The sequence below is a fragment of the Rutidosis leptorrhynchoides genome, chromosome 3 (assembly GCF_046630445.1).
Source record: "Rutidosis leptorrhynchoides isolate AG116_Rl617_1_P2 chromosome 3, CSIRO_AGI_Rlap_v1, whole genome shotgun sequence".
Lineage (NCBI taxonomy): Eukaryota > Viridiplantae > Streptophyta > Magnoliopsida > Asterales > Asteraceae > Rutidosis > Rutidosis leptorrhynchoides.
In genome coordinates, this window is record NC_092335.1 from 216,364,783 (window position 1) to 216,379,127 (window position 14,345).

The following is a 14,345-nucleotide window of genomic DNA, read 5'->3' on the forward strand; positions in this document are numbered from 1 at the left end:
AGGCTTTCTCTTGTTAAGATTTTGAAATTTGGCTTAAGAATTTGGAATATTTGTAATGGGTTATTTTAATATAGCATAAAAAGATTATACCAACATCTCACACTTAGACGAACATCGTCCTTAATGTTTCTAGTGTATCCCACACTTAGGAATTTTAATTAAAGATTTGAGAATATTTGTCTAGTGTTTATTTGGGTTGGAATTCCACACTTAGTGATAAGCTAGGATGTGGCATAATTAAATTTTGAGCTAATAACGAGGAGAAAGGAGTACCCCCAGCAGATGGTCTTGTGAAGAAACTGGCTGGCTTGTGAAGAAAGGTTGTTTCAAGAAATCTTGGAAGTTACGTCCTTTATTGATCGGCTCATTTTTATCCTTTATTCTTATACTCTACTTTATTGCACATATTTCCTCCCGAGAAGCGCTTTTGTTTAAGGTCGTTGGCTCGACCGCAATGATTCCTAAAAAGCATACATTTCCCTTTGGTAGTTGTGATTTTGGTCCTCTTAAGGGAATGTGAGTCTTGGGGGATAAATCTGGAAAAAGTATCGGACCAAAAGTGGTAGCATATACGGTACTTCTCTTGAAGATCTTCTGAAAGATAGGTAATGTGCAGTTTCAGCTCGTGACAAATCTTGAAGTTCGATGAGAATATGATCTACGGCTCTGCTGATTAACCCATGAATGTCAATCATTGATGCAGTGCAGGTGCTGATTATTTCTTTGATAGGATGTTCATTTTGAAGGACTTCAAATAGTGTCAGAATTTGTATCTTCGGTATCTCAAAATCTTCGGAACTGTGATGTCCACAGTCCTGTAGCTTTGCACAAATTTGTTAAGAGGCGAAACTGAAAAGAAGTGAAAAGCAGTCCTGACCCAAGCATTAATGTCACCGTCTTTGAGTATATCTCCCGACACCCATCTTGAAATATGAAACTAGGATCTGTGGATTCGTGGAAGATACGTGTTATCTGCTTCGTAATATAGGTGGCAATGTTGACTCGATCTGGTTCAAGTTATGAAAAAGGATTGTTGCGTCTTACTTCTTTTGCTACTACGTCTCGTAACTCTTTGATAATCAGATCAGCGTGGTGATCAATTGTTACGTAAATCACTAGCCTGTATGGTGTGCTTTCGAATTATCTCTTTCCAAGAGAGCGAAGAGGCTGTGAATGTCTTCGATCATTTTCATATCAGAGTGATACATCGGACGTCCGGTGGAAAGATCCATATGCATCCGGATGAGAGTCAGTAGTGCTCGTTGGTTTGCTGAGAACGTGAGTGTAGATCCTGCTAAGGCGTTGTAAACCTTAGAGTAAATGATCTTCTGATGTTGAAAAAATCTTGTCTCAAGAATAGTACGAACCACTGAATTGTGCTCTCGTTGCCTTTCTTCACGGTAGATATCCTCGTGAAGAGTATTGATAAACTCTTGAATGCGCCCTTCAAAGATTTCAATATTATTGTCTTCTCTCTGTAGATAGAGGTTGTATTCATCTCGGATAGCCATGATCCGTTCTGTTAAGCGTAGTGTGAAATCAATTTTTGATTTATGGATGGCTTCGAGAATATCTTTAAACTCATCGGTGTTATTGATGAAATTTATCATGTCAGCGTGATTGGATATGACCGGAATCTTATCCGAAGAACAGTCCAGCTCCTCCTGATCTGGTTCGGGTGGAGAATATGAGTCATCCAGAATATCTTCATGTTTCTCTTCCTCGTCATCATTGGTATAGTATTCTTCTGTGGATTCGTCTAATGAACGGGCTTCTTCAGTATTCTGGTGCTTCACTTCAACACTTGCAGGGTCAATTTCTATATCTTTAACCTCAGCCTTATCAGTTTTCCTCTTGAAACGAATGATTTAATTGTGATCTTCCGTCTCGAGCCTCATTAATTCTTCGTGAAGTTCCAAGCTTAGAGAGGGTATTATCGAAGTTTCTTTTACGTCTCCTATTTCCTCTTCCTCCTCAGATTCTTCTTCTTCCTCTATTTCTTCGCTGGGATCCCCTTCTTCTATTTCTGGGTCATCAGCAGACTGTGATTCGACACCCATCTCGATATCATCGGTTGATGGTGGAGACTCATCATCGGAAGTGATCCGTCCGGTGGAAATAACAAACATATGTGCCTGTCCAGAAAGATCGGTAGGTCGATCAATTTTGAAGGTAATGCTCTTCTCATGTGATCGCAAGATCAAGGTTTGACTGTACACATCAATGACAGTCCTAGTAGTATTCATGAAAGGTCTCCCAAATACTATTGGTGTATGAAGGTCTTCCTCAATGTCCCTCACTACGAAATCCGTAGGATATAATAATTTGTCGACTTTCACCAAGACATTCTCAACTATGCCCTTAGGATAGCGAATTGTATGATCGACAAGCTGGATTTTCATTTTAGTGGGTAACAAGTCTCCTAGCTCCAATCTCTTGTAGAGATAATAGGGGATTAGGTTGATACTTGCTCCTAAATCTGTTGCACATGAATGGTTCCAGATTGGTAGATTGAACACTGGAAAATGAATCGACTTATATCTCCTAGTTTCTTTGGTAGAGAGTTTCTGAGTAATGTCGAGCATTCTTCATTTAGTGGAATTTTGTTGGAATCTGGTATCCTTTCCTTTGTAGAGAGAAGCTTTCGGATGTATCTCTTCTGGTTGGGAACTTTGGACATGGTTTCAAGGAATCTTCCGTCAAGTTTGTAGGTATCGAGCTTAGACGGTTCTTCCTGTAGCCTCCCAGGGTAAGGTATATGAACTGGAGTTACAGTGGGCAGCTTCTGAGTATATGTTGACTTGTTCTTAAGCCTAGATGACCTTCTCTGTGGTTCTTCATTTCAGATTATGGAGTCCATTTGCTTAGCTTCCTCTATGTGGGGATTTTGGTTAGTATTACTAGGTAATCTTCCTTCTGGTCGGGTTTTAAGGCATTGTGATAACTGTCCGAGCTGCGTTTCTAGACTTTTGAGAAGAGCCAATTGGTTTCCCATTAATATCTCTGTCTGGTCTTATCTAGATGCAGTTCTCTGATTTAGCTAATTTTGTCCTTGAATGAACTGAGTCAACTGATCATCAGTCCCGAGAGTAGGGTTGGTTACTTTCGTAATTTGGGTGGTTGGGAAATTTTCCTCAGCTGGTGGACCAGTTAGTGGAAGTGGTTGATCGTAGGGAAATTAAGATTGTTTGGGTGGATAAGATAGGTAACGATAGCAAAAAGGTTGGTTGTTTCATTGAAACTGGTTAACCCTAGGTTGTTGATTGAATCCGGGATTTGATTGATGAGCTGGGTATTGAACGTAATAGACTGAACCATCAGGGTTCTCGTACTCAACTTGATATTCTTCAGTGGGTTACGGGTTGGTACAATTAACACAGGCCTGAGCCTGGTTAACTTGTTGCGGCTGTGTCTTCAATTCTCCGAGTTATTTGGCAAGAGATTTCATCTTATCCGTGAGGGATTTGATGGCTTCCGTTTGATTTTTAAGTGCGGAGAGTGGGGCAGATGATGAAGTTGTTTCACCACTGTTCCAGTCATGATGATGCATTGTCATGTTCTCGAGCAACTCCCATGCTTCGTCGACGGTTTGGTTCATCATATTTCCTTGAGCTGCTGCATCGATCGTCGTCCTATGATTTACCGTAAGACCATATAGAAGGTACACATTTGAGCGTTCTAACTGGTGATTATGGCATTTCTTCAGCAGAGTTTTGAATCGCTCCCATGCAGTGTAAAGAGATTCATCATAACTTTGTTTAAAGTTAATGATGTCATTCTTAAGCTTGGTTTGTACAGAAGAAGGGAAATATTTGGTTAGGAATTTAGTGGCCATCTCCATCCATGACGTGATGGAATCTTTTTCCAATCATTCAAATCATGTTTATGCATGATGAGTGAGAGAATAGGGGAACAAGTATAGCCGGACTATATCTTGTCCTATCCCTGGCTGTTTATAGGAGTTCGAAAAAGATATGAATTTATCAAGGTGAGAGTTAGGATCGTCATTCGGTAATCTATGAAATTGACAGCTATTTTGAATGAGCTGTATAATGTGATGTTTTAACTCGAACGAGTGTCCTTGAATATCTTAGAATCTGATCGGTCCTCCTCGACCTTCAATCGAGGGTTTGGTGTTTTCTGCTAAAGTAACGCGTAACGCCATTCGATTTCTGATTCGTTCTTCTTTGCATGCTTTAGATATTATTGCGTCTGGATCAGATACGAATAACAACGGCCTTGGTCTAGATCGAGTTTGGGTCATACACTGTGTATGCCTTTTGTTTTTAAATTTTAAGTGGATAAGCTAAGTCCCTAATTTAGTCTAAGGTAAATTTATTCTAAAGTAGTCTAAGGAAATTTTAATCTAAGGTAATCATAGGAAATTTTAATCTAAGGTAATTTAATTTAATTATCCTAAGTTTAAATATGTTTTTGTTTCTTGCTACTGATTTCCTAGTATTTCGATAACAGAGCTTCGCACGAACTATTCAACAAACCAAGTGGCCAGGCCGACTACGGAGAGGTATGATCCTTTTGGTACCAATATAATTGAAGATTGTTCGGAAAATCTAACAACCAAGTCCGTGTATAATTGTCTTTCTTAGACACCACTAAATGCTTGTGAATGAGTTTGATAAAAACAGTATTGTCTGATACCAGTTCCCCGGCAGCGGTGCCAAAAAATTTGACTCCCTCTTGATATGGCCGAAACGGACGGTTTTATTTATGCGGTGTCATCAGGCCACAAGGCGTTAGAATCAGTTTCCAGGAGGGGGATCAGTAGTTTTAAATTTATATTTAGCGGGGCCTAAATCGTACTACTCCTTATTATGAGCAAGGGAAGTATGACCTAGGTTCGTATTTTTGAGATATCAGTAGAATCAAACATATAATTAAAGCTTAAGATAATTCTAAAGTGAAGGAGCAGTGGTTTATACCTAATTCTTGAGTTTTCTAGTTTATAATATAAAGTAAATGCGATAAAATTTGTATTTCAGATAAGGTTAAAATAAGCGCATACTATGATTTCATCAGTTACTTTGCCGAGATTATGGAATGCTGGCTCATGAATAGGTAGCAACCTTGTATTCATTACACTGGTCCTAAACGCCCCTGTCATAAGACATGTCACTGGGTATGCGTTAGGCTTAATGATTCTGAATGGACAGTAACGTCCCTTACCCCCGACGCCCGTGCAGTCTGACTATAGGCATACACGTTCAAACAGCTCATTCAATTGAGCGACTCGGTTACAAAGGTCTAAACTTTCTTAAGCATAATAGAATACAAGGTTTGCCGTATCCGAGAGGCGTGATGTGTTTCGATGCTTTCATTAATGATTGGGTTTAAAAGATAGGCCCTTAAAAGAGTTCAACCATAAAGAACACCATGGGCAAGTCAAGTTTGACTTCCATGAACACGTTCGGTTATCCTAACGGTCTAATCCGTTATGTGTTTAAACAAACAGTTCCTTAATTAACTAAGAATCCCTCAAGCGGGGTGCAATGCTTGACACAACGTTATGGTGAAGTGAACTAATCAGCGCTGACCGGGTTCCATGGCCTTACGTAGCAGAGGTACAGCTTACAACAACCGTTATGCTTCAGCGTGCACGTACAAAGTTTATATTCTTAGTGACTACACTAGCATGGTCTAGGACTGACAATGTACTAGGGGTCTAGTTAGATGTTTCACTACGAAAGAGTCCTCAGTCGAAATACAAGGCTCGGTGGACTTACTACAACCGGTGTGCCTCAGTCAAACTTACGTTGTATCCGATAGATTTCTCTTACCAAGGGATGACACAAATAGTGTACTCTGAATCGGGGTTCGCGACTTTCCAATAACAGAGCCGATAACTACGTTCAATTAGTTGGAAAAGCGATTGAGTTTAAAGCATAATTATAAAGCATCTTGACAACATACACAAACCATAATATTATTTCTGTATTATAACTGACTACATCATAGCATACACTGAAGATAACTACTCGCTAATCATGACAACAATATTACAAAGCGTAATAATGGAAGACATTGTATAAAGACAAAGGATAGAAGTACCAGTAGATTAAACGAGTTCTGAATATAAAAGTGACACTTCAAACTCCAGACCGCTCCTAATACAATCTTCGGTGTTCTTCTCCGGGTACTAGGTTTCCCGCATGGAGCCAAAGACCTTGAAAGTATGATTAATATTGTAAAAAGAGAGAGAAGGAAGTGATTTAAAATGTGTGTAAAAATGGATGACAAAGACCCTTTAAATAGAAGTGATTTTTGCTTGCAAACGGCTGGCAGGTCGTTTGGCAGGCTGTTTGGCAAGCCTGTTTGCACTGATCAGCCATTTTTTATGCCCGTTTTCCTGGTCCGTATGGCAGGCCGTTTTCCCTTATGGCAGGCCGTATGGCAAATCGTTTGGCAAGCCATTTGGCTTGCTGATTTTACTGGATCGTAACTTGATTTCTTGTCTTTCACCGTTTTCGCTATAGAATCTTCGTTTTAGCTCCGATTCTCTTAACTCTTTTTGCACCGTCTTCGTAATCACTTGATCCTCAATTTTAACTGACAAAGCGGGCATTTTAGCGATAAATCTCTGAACTTTATTGTTTTTGGGCTTAATACCGGGGTGAAAACGTGACGTTTTAGCCGATATCATCAACCACGGATTTTTTGAATTTATCTAATTTTTTAAATCAAAATATTTGGATCATATTGAAAATTTGGCTCTGAAATCTGTGATATTGGTGGTAATGTTTTAGAGGGTAAATTTTGATGAAAATTAATTGATGATAACTTCTCTATCTAGTTATATATTTACATATACTATGTATAAGTTAAATACATAATACATATATATAACTAAAATAATATAAGTATAAGTTATATGTTAAATAAATAGTATAAGTATTAATTTCTAAACTTTATAGAATAAATGTACACATAATTAATTTAATTAGTCATAAAATGTTTTTTTTTAATTATATATTTGGGTCTCAAAAATCGGCAATATATAAGTTCATGTTGGCTGTTAACCTAAATGTACATAGTCTATCATAATTGATCCTAATTGAACATCATTTATCATATATGTTAATTTGTTTAACATAAGTATCCAACGCCCAATAAGCCTTTAGAGCGTTCGAGATCGATATATATATATATATATATATATATATATATATATATATATATATATATATATATATATATATATATATATATATATATATATATATATATATATATATATATATATATATATATATATATATATATATATATATATATATATATATATGATAATTAGGCTACCTCAGCTCATTTAATCAATGGTATATTATAATTGAGATCGCCTGATCGATTGAGTTCATATGACTTATCATATCATCTGTCAAGTTCTAAGCTGCTTGAATAACTTGTTTGGTGATATACCATGCACGCATTAAGTTCGTCCGATAAGCAAGCTCATCCTCAATCATCATTACGATGGCCCTAAACCCTAAACACTAAACCCTAAACCCTAAACCCTGAACTCTAAACCCTGAACCCTAAACCCTAAACAATAAACCCTAAACCCTAAACCCAAACCCCAAAACCCTAAACCGTAAACCATAAACCGTAAACCCTTGTCATGACCCAGAAAATTTCGACTAATTTTGAACCAAACTCACGATACGATTTCATAATTCTGACATGATAAGTAAAGTCCGTTATGTTGCATCTCAAAACTTTTGAACTATTTTTGTACATTCATTTGACTTCGACCATTCCCGACGACTCACGAACAACTAATTGTAAATAGATAAATGTATATTTAAATACACATATATATAATAATTTGAAATATTATTTGAAATAATATATGATTAAATTGTTGGAAATTAAATATGTAAAATAATATGTGATGTAATGAAAACTATTATTATAGATATATAGTTACATATATATAAAATATGTATATAAATATTACTTGTAAATATATAAAATTATATTAAATCTATTTGTTTAAAAATATATAATATATTTCTTTTAGTAGTTAAATTTGCTATTTAAAAATGTTTATATAGAGAAAAATAAAATATTAAAAATAAGTGGTTTCGAGCCTAATTAATAAACGTCAGTAACACTCGGTTGACGTTTCGTTAGTTTTAATATAGATCTAGTACAAGTTTATGAAGATTTAAAATAAATGTTGAACGGAAAATTGATTACGAAGATTTTAGATTTGATAAAAATATTTTTACTTTTTTTTTAGTTTAAATATTAGTACTTCGTACATATTAATTGGAACAAAAATAAATAATTATCGAACCTTTTTTATCAGGTTTCAAACAGGTAATGATGGAAATAATTAAATACATTTAATCTAAAAATTTGGGATTTTTAGGAACACTTTTATACGTTAACTGTTTAGCAATGAACACGATATAGCCATCCGTGATAAACTGTCGGCAGACTAATAGTAATATATCCGTGATATTTTGAATCAATCATCAAATTACTGTTGTTGGATTTTATTTAAATTATAATTGCATGATATCTCTTACTTCATCTATATATACATATATTATTTGAAGTATTACAAAAACCATCACAAAGCTCGATCAACCGAAGCTCAAACCCACTTAACCTTAACCACCCTTGGTCATCACCCTTCTTTAACCACCTTCAACCACCACCGAACTCCGGCCACCATCTCACGAAACCGCCACCATCACTTTAAATCACTATCTTCATCTTCTTCAATTCCTAAACAAACCATTTTTTTCGATCACTCGTAAATGCTACTGCTACACGATACTGCTACTTCCTGTTTATGTTTGAACAGCCCACAACCATAACAAATGATCACCATTACCACCATCGAAAACGTACCACCGAAATACACTGTACTTCTCTTGATAAGCTTTCTTTGTCTTCAAGATTCCATAAACCCTAATCCATCTCACCATAACGAACCTATCGTAACCATCTTATCTTTGCTTCTCACTCGAATTTCTTTTCTGTTATAAGAAAGGAACCCAAGTACATTTACTCGTATTATTATTCTGTCCAAAAATAACGTTACAGAAGCCCAAGCAAGGAAATCCACTTACTATTTCCTCTCGATCACCACTAGCTAATTGCACATTTACTGTTTTGGTTTAACACCACAACAGCACCACCATCACTAAAATTACTGCTGCTATGTTTACGTTTCTATTGCAAACCGTCATCAAGACCCACCCAAAAACATCATATTATTTTTCTGTTATCCTGTTACTGTGTAATGATAAAGAAGAATTATGATAGGTGACTAACAAGTGGTGGTTAAACAACGAAAATAATGATTAATGATTCTTTGTTATGATGATCGTGAGATGATTGGATGATGGGAGGATAGAACACGATTATGATGATGTGGAGAAGACGATGAACAGTAAAACCAACATCTACAGTTATTGTTGCTGATATTAACGACCAAGAACTACCGTTACTGAACCATTGTAATCTGCTACTCCTACTATACTCACTTGTTTCTATATATATTTTTTTTCTGTTTCAAACGATTCACACCAAAACTCAAATGAACAGTGAAGATGAAATTAAGATGATGATGATGGCAAGATTATATAGTGGTGACTGTGAGTGATAATGACGATGATGACGTTGACTGTGATGATGATGATGATGAACCCGCTCGATGACTGTTATAATTATAAAGATGATGAAGATGATTATGATGTTGTTGTCAAACCCTTTAACCCCACAAATTCTATCTCGCTTCTATTTCTTAATTGCCTAACAACAAAACGCTACCACAATCGATTGATTGTTGGCCTACAAAACTTTTGAACCGTGTTTCCTGTTGGGACATTGGGCCATGAATTTTATGTGTTAATTGGGCCGTAAATCTTAAAGCTAGTAAATCATGCAATTGGGCTTGAGACTTGTACATGGGTTTGCTTGTTAATAGAATACAAAATTGTTGGGCCGAGTTCAAAGTCCGATTTCCATTCGGCCGTGTACCAATAATGTTTGATTGGGCCGAAACCCCAATTAAAATGATGAGAATGATGATGGTTTCGTGATCAGTGAGATTAGGTTATGGTTTTGATTATGATCACGATGGGTAAGAGGTGGAAGATGATACGAGGATGATGATGTTTATGATGTTATTATGATGATCGGGTTATGTTGATGACGTTGGCGTTGATATAAAATGTTAATGAACGGGGTATATGAGTGGTGATAAAATGGGTATGATGACGATGATCACATAAAATTTCATGAGGGTATAATTCTTATTATTATTATTATTATTATTATTATTATTATTATTATTATTATTATTATTATTATTATTATTATTATTATTATTATTATTATTATTATTATTATTATAGTTATTATTATTGTTTTTATTGTTATTGTTATTATTATTATTATTATTATTATTATTATTATTATTATTATTATTATTATTATTATTATAACTATTATTATTATTATTATTACTAATACAAGTATTAAATATCATTTATTATTATTATTATGATTATGGTTATTATTATTATTATTATTATTATTATTATTATTATTATTATTATTATTATTATTATTATTATTATTATTATAGTTATTATTATTGTTTTTATTGTTATTGTTATTATTATTATTATTATTATTATTATTATAACTATTATTATTATTACACTACAAGAAATATGAATATATAAGACTCCCATAAGTGTCCTAAAATGTGCCGTTTTAGGACCTTTAACTTGAAAGGACGCACCGAAATGGAGTCTCCTATAAGACGGTTGTATAAAGTGAAAAGGGTCCTAAAACTCATATATGATTATAAGACTTTTGTTTAAGTCATATAAACAACATAGAAAGGGTCATTATAAAGTGATATATTACGACACTTTATAATATTTTGAGACGCACAAAAGGGTCTTTAAAACACTATATACGACACTAAATCTGTATTGTTAGACCATATTAGGACCCAAAAAAGTGTTCTAATATAAAGATAAATTATGTTAGTACCAATAAAAGGGTCCTAAGATAAATATAAACTATTTAAGTACAAAAAAAAAGTGTCGTATTATAAAAATATAGTACGTTAGTACCAAGAAAAAAGAGTCCTAATATAAAAGTAACTTACATTAGTACCAATAAAAGGGTCGTAAAATATCGATGTACTACTTACGACCACAAAAAAGAGTCACAATATAGCTAGATGTTAATTTAGTACCACAAAAAGCGTTCTAATCTAGAAATGAATTTGGAAATTAAATTAATTAAAAATTTCATTAAATATCAAAAAGGATTTAATACATAATATTGTTGCAAATAGCACTAAACATATGTAACTTAAACAATATAATTTCCAACATAAGAGTAATGTAATAATTGGCGATTAATGAAAAGCATCAAGTCATGAAGCATAAGTATGAGGTCTTCATTAAATCTTCTCAATCGAAAGGTGATAATAATAATCTTGAATCCATGACTCTTAGACAAATGTGAAAACTGCCACTTGAAACTGCGCTCTGTAGTCAGTAATCTGCATAAACAAAAATGAATTACCATTAAATACAATACAATTTCCATAGGCCACAAATTTTAGAAACATAGAGAAATTACTTTGTAAGACGGATGTAAAGGTCCTTTTGTGAAAATGAATATAAGTAATGACTGCAGGTGTACAATTCAGGTGACCTTTTTAAACAGATATAACCTTCAAATAAAGTCGACTTGTATCAGTATAAATACATATTTACTGATCAAATTGGTCATATATTGCAATGGGTCCAGATTGAACGATTCAATAACAGATATATGGGTTCACATTGCAAATTTAAATAAGTAAATGGGTTAAGATTGTGACATCTAAATAAATATACTAAAATCAATCTAGTATCATCATATGGTATTACTAATACTAAATACAAATGTTATATGTTATTAAACAAAGAATAAACTATCAAGTAGTAATTTTCAACTCGTGAGAAATAGTATACATATGAAATACTATACGTGTAAGAAATAGTTTTAACTTGAAAATAGACTTGTATTGTAGCATACATTCACTCACAAATACTTGGTAAATGTAACATCAGCTTATTAAGCTGATCACATACTATAAACATTTGTGGTGTAAAGAACTATAAAAATAGAAGAGCAATAAAAAAAAACTTACTCAACAAAGAAGCAAAAAAAATTAAGGCAAAATAGAACCTGCATTATAGAAAAACGCAAAAAAAATGTCAAGAACAACGTATATAACAAACAAAGCCAATGCAAGCATTAAAGAATGGTTGCTTTTGTGTCCATGACTCAGTTGTGCAGGGTAGTAGTGAGAATAAATAACAATAACAAAACTAAAAAGCATGAATTTGTTGAATGTAGTATACCAAATGAAGTGACTGCTTATGTATACATTGTAGGGCATGAGTCCAACGTCTCAAAACTTCAGCAATATCTACTGTGGGCTGACCTCGTCCACTTCGATCATCAGATTGGTACTTTTCTGGATCACCAGAAGAAGTTTGAGTACTTTCATCCATGGCTGCAAGGAGAGACGTCCAAAGATACGGTATCTAACAAGCAAACAGGGAAATTTCATGAACAAATGCCACAAACAGAACCTAAAAGAAGTGGCATATGAGAACTGACATCGTGTATAACTACCTATGTTCTCGATGTACTATCAGGTCCTCGATAGGGCCTGAGGCAAGAACTTCGTGCTGACCTGCATCAGAACATAATCGAAATTAATATAAAAAATAGGACTTACTGTGCAGCTCAAACTTGAACCTTGACAAAGTTAGGATCTATGGTAGCAGCCAATAGACACTCTCCTAAAGCTTCTTTCATCCTTCCAAGAGATATCCTAGCTAGCTGCTGCACGATTATTATAACAGAGCATTAACGACTTAAGGCAGCTTTTAGATTTCTCATTTTGAGATACAGAGTTTAACCCTTGCGTGTAACAATCCTCTGCTTTAGCCAAATCACCATTACTATAAGCTCAGTTTCCCCTAATATAATTAAGCAACAGATAAGACAACAAAATTGCTAAAAAAAAGAGTCTTATATGATATGAAAATATGAGTCTTATATGATATGCATACATGATTAAGGCTAACATGTTAGTATACGTATAATATTCTTATTTGAAAAACTGGAAGCACAAACTAATGTTTTTAAAATTGTTAAACACTTAGATACATTCATGGGGTCCAGCTTAAGTCAAACAAACAGTTTTATCATGACAGATGGGAGTCAAAAAAACTGAATATAAAATGCTAGCAAGATAGGATATAACATAATTAAAATAAAAATATTGATAAAGTAAGTATTATTTGTAGCTTACAAATTATTTAAGCGGATTCCAAGATGATGTTGTTGGAAAACATTTGAAATACCAAATTAATGGGTTAACTTGACAAGATACTTACATATAAATGCAACTTTGATCATCAATAGACTACAACGTGCCTTGAGGCTTGACCCAAGGTATAAAACTTCATTTCATTGAGGCATTTCATCAATCAAATGGTGTTCATCACTTACACAACACCTTAAATACCATTTATATCAAATATTTATGCTTTTCTTCAACATACCCTCACATCCTATTGATTACCAATAGAATTTGTAAATAATATCTACACATAAAAATGCCAAAATAAATTATTAATGACATGATTATATGGTATTTAACTATACAGAAGATAGAATATGATTCTTAAACATAATAATATTTTTATGAGATTTACTTAATTGAAATTAACGAATCATTACCTTCGACTCATCTCCCGGATGTAAAAAACCTCATGAAAACACATGTAATTTCTGTTGACGGGCTGGTATTTGGAATTTATTTCAACTTTGTGTGATGATCTCGTTACCCGACAAAATGGCCATTGTGAAAATCACACAATAACTACAAAATTACAATATCAAAGTGTATCATTGAAAAAATCTAACAATAGAACGGTATTGATTATAATATTGATTAAATCCATAATTGATCACACATATTAATAACATAATAACATATTACTCTGTAATCAAAGTAAACAATAACAATGACCGAACAATACCTTTCAATATGATGTACTGGATTCCAATAGTACCTTCCGTGAACTCAGATTAACTTAATATAGAAGTGAATTGAACAATACCGATTAACAACAATATGTTTCTGACTCGATGATTGGGATCGATCATTGATTCCTCACTTACTCATCAATCGGCACCACCCATGCAAATTCTTGATTAGAAAAAGAAGCAATCAATTTGTACCTGATATGTGATTATGAAGGTATGTGAGCATTGTCCTACTG

At 34.0% G+C, this 14,345-nt stretch overlaps 1 long non-coding RNA gene and 1 other non-coding gene across 2 annotated transcripts; one reads left to right on the plus strand and one right to left on the minus strand.

The window, feature by feature from the left end:
• The first annotated feature begins 3,680 nt into the window (after positions 1–3,680).
• On the plus strand, positions 3,681–3,786 carry LOC139903458 (small nucleolar RNA R71). The gene has a single exon (XR_011778275.1). It is a non-coding gene; the product is annotated as a small nucleolar RNA R71 (small nucleolar RNA).
• Positions 3,787–12,411: 8,625 nt separating this feature from the next.
• LOC139897214 (uncharacterized) lies at positions 12,412–13,918 on the minus strand. Its single transcript, XR_011776474.1, has 4 exons — positions 13,801–13,918; positions 13,455–13,664; positions 12,685–13,034; positions 12,412–12,593 (listed from the first exon to the last, which is right to left on the minus strand). It is a non-coding gene; the product is annotated as an uncharacterized lncRNA (long non-coding RNA).
• Positions 13,919–14,345: the final 427 nt, after the last annotated feature.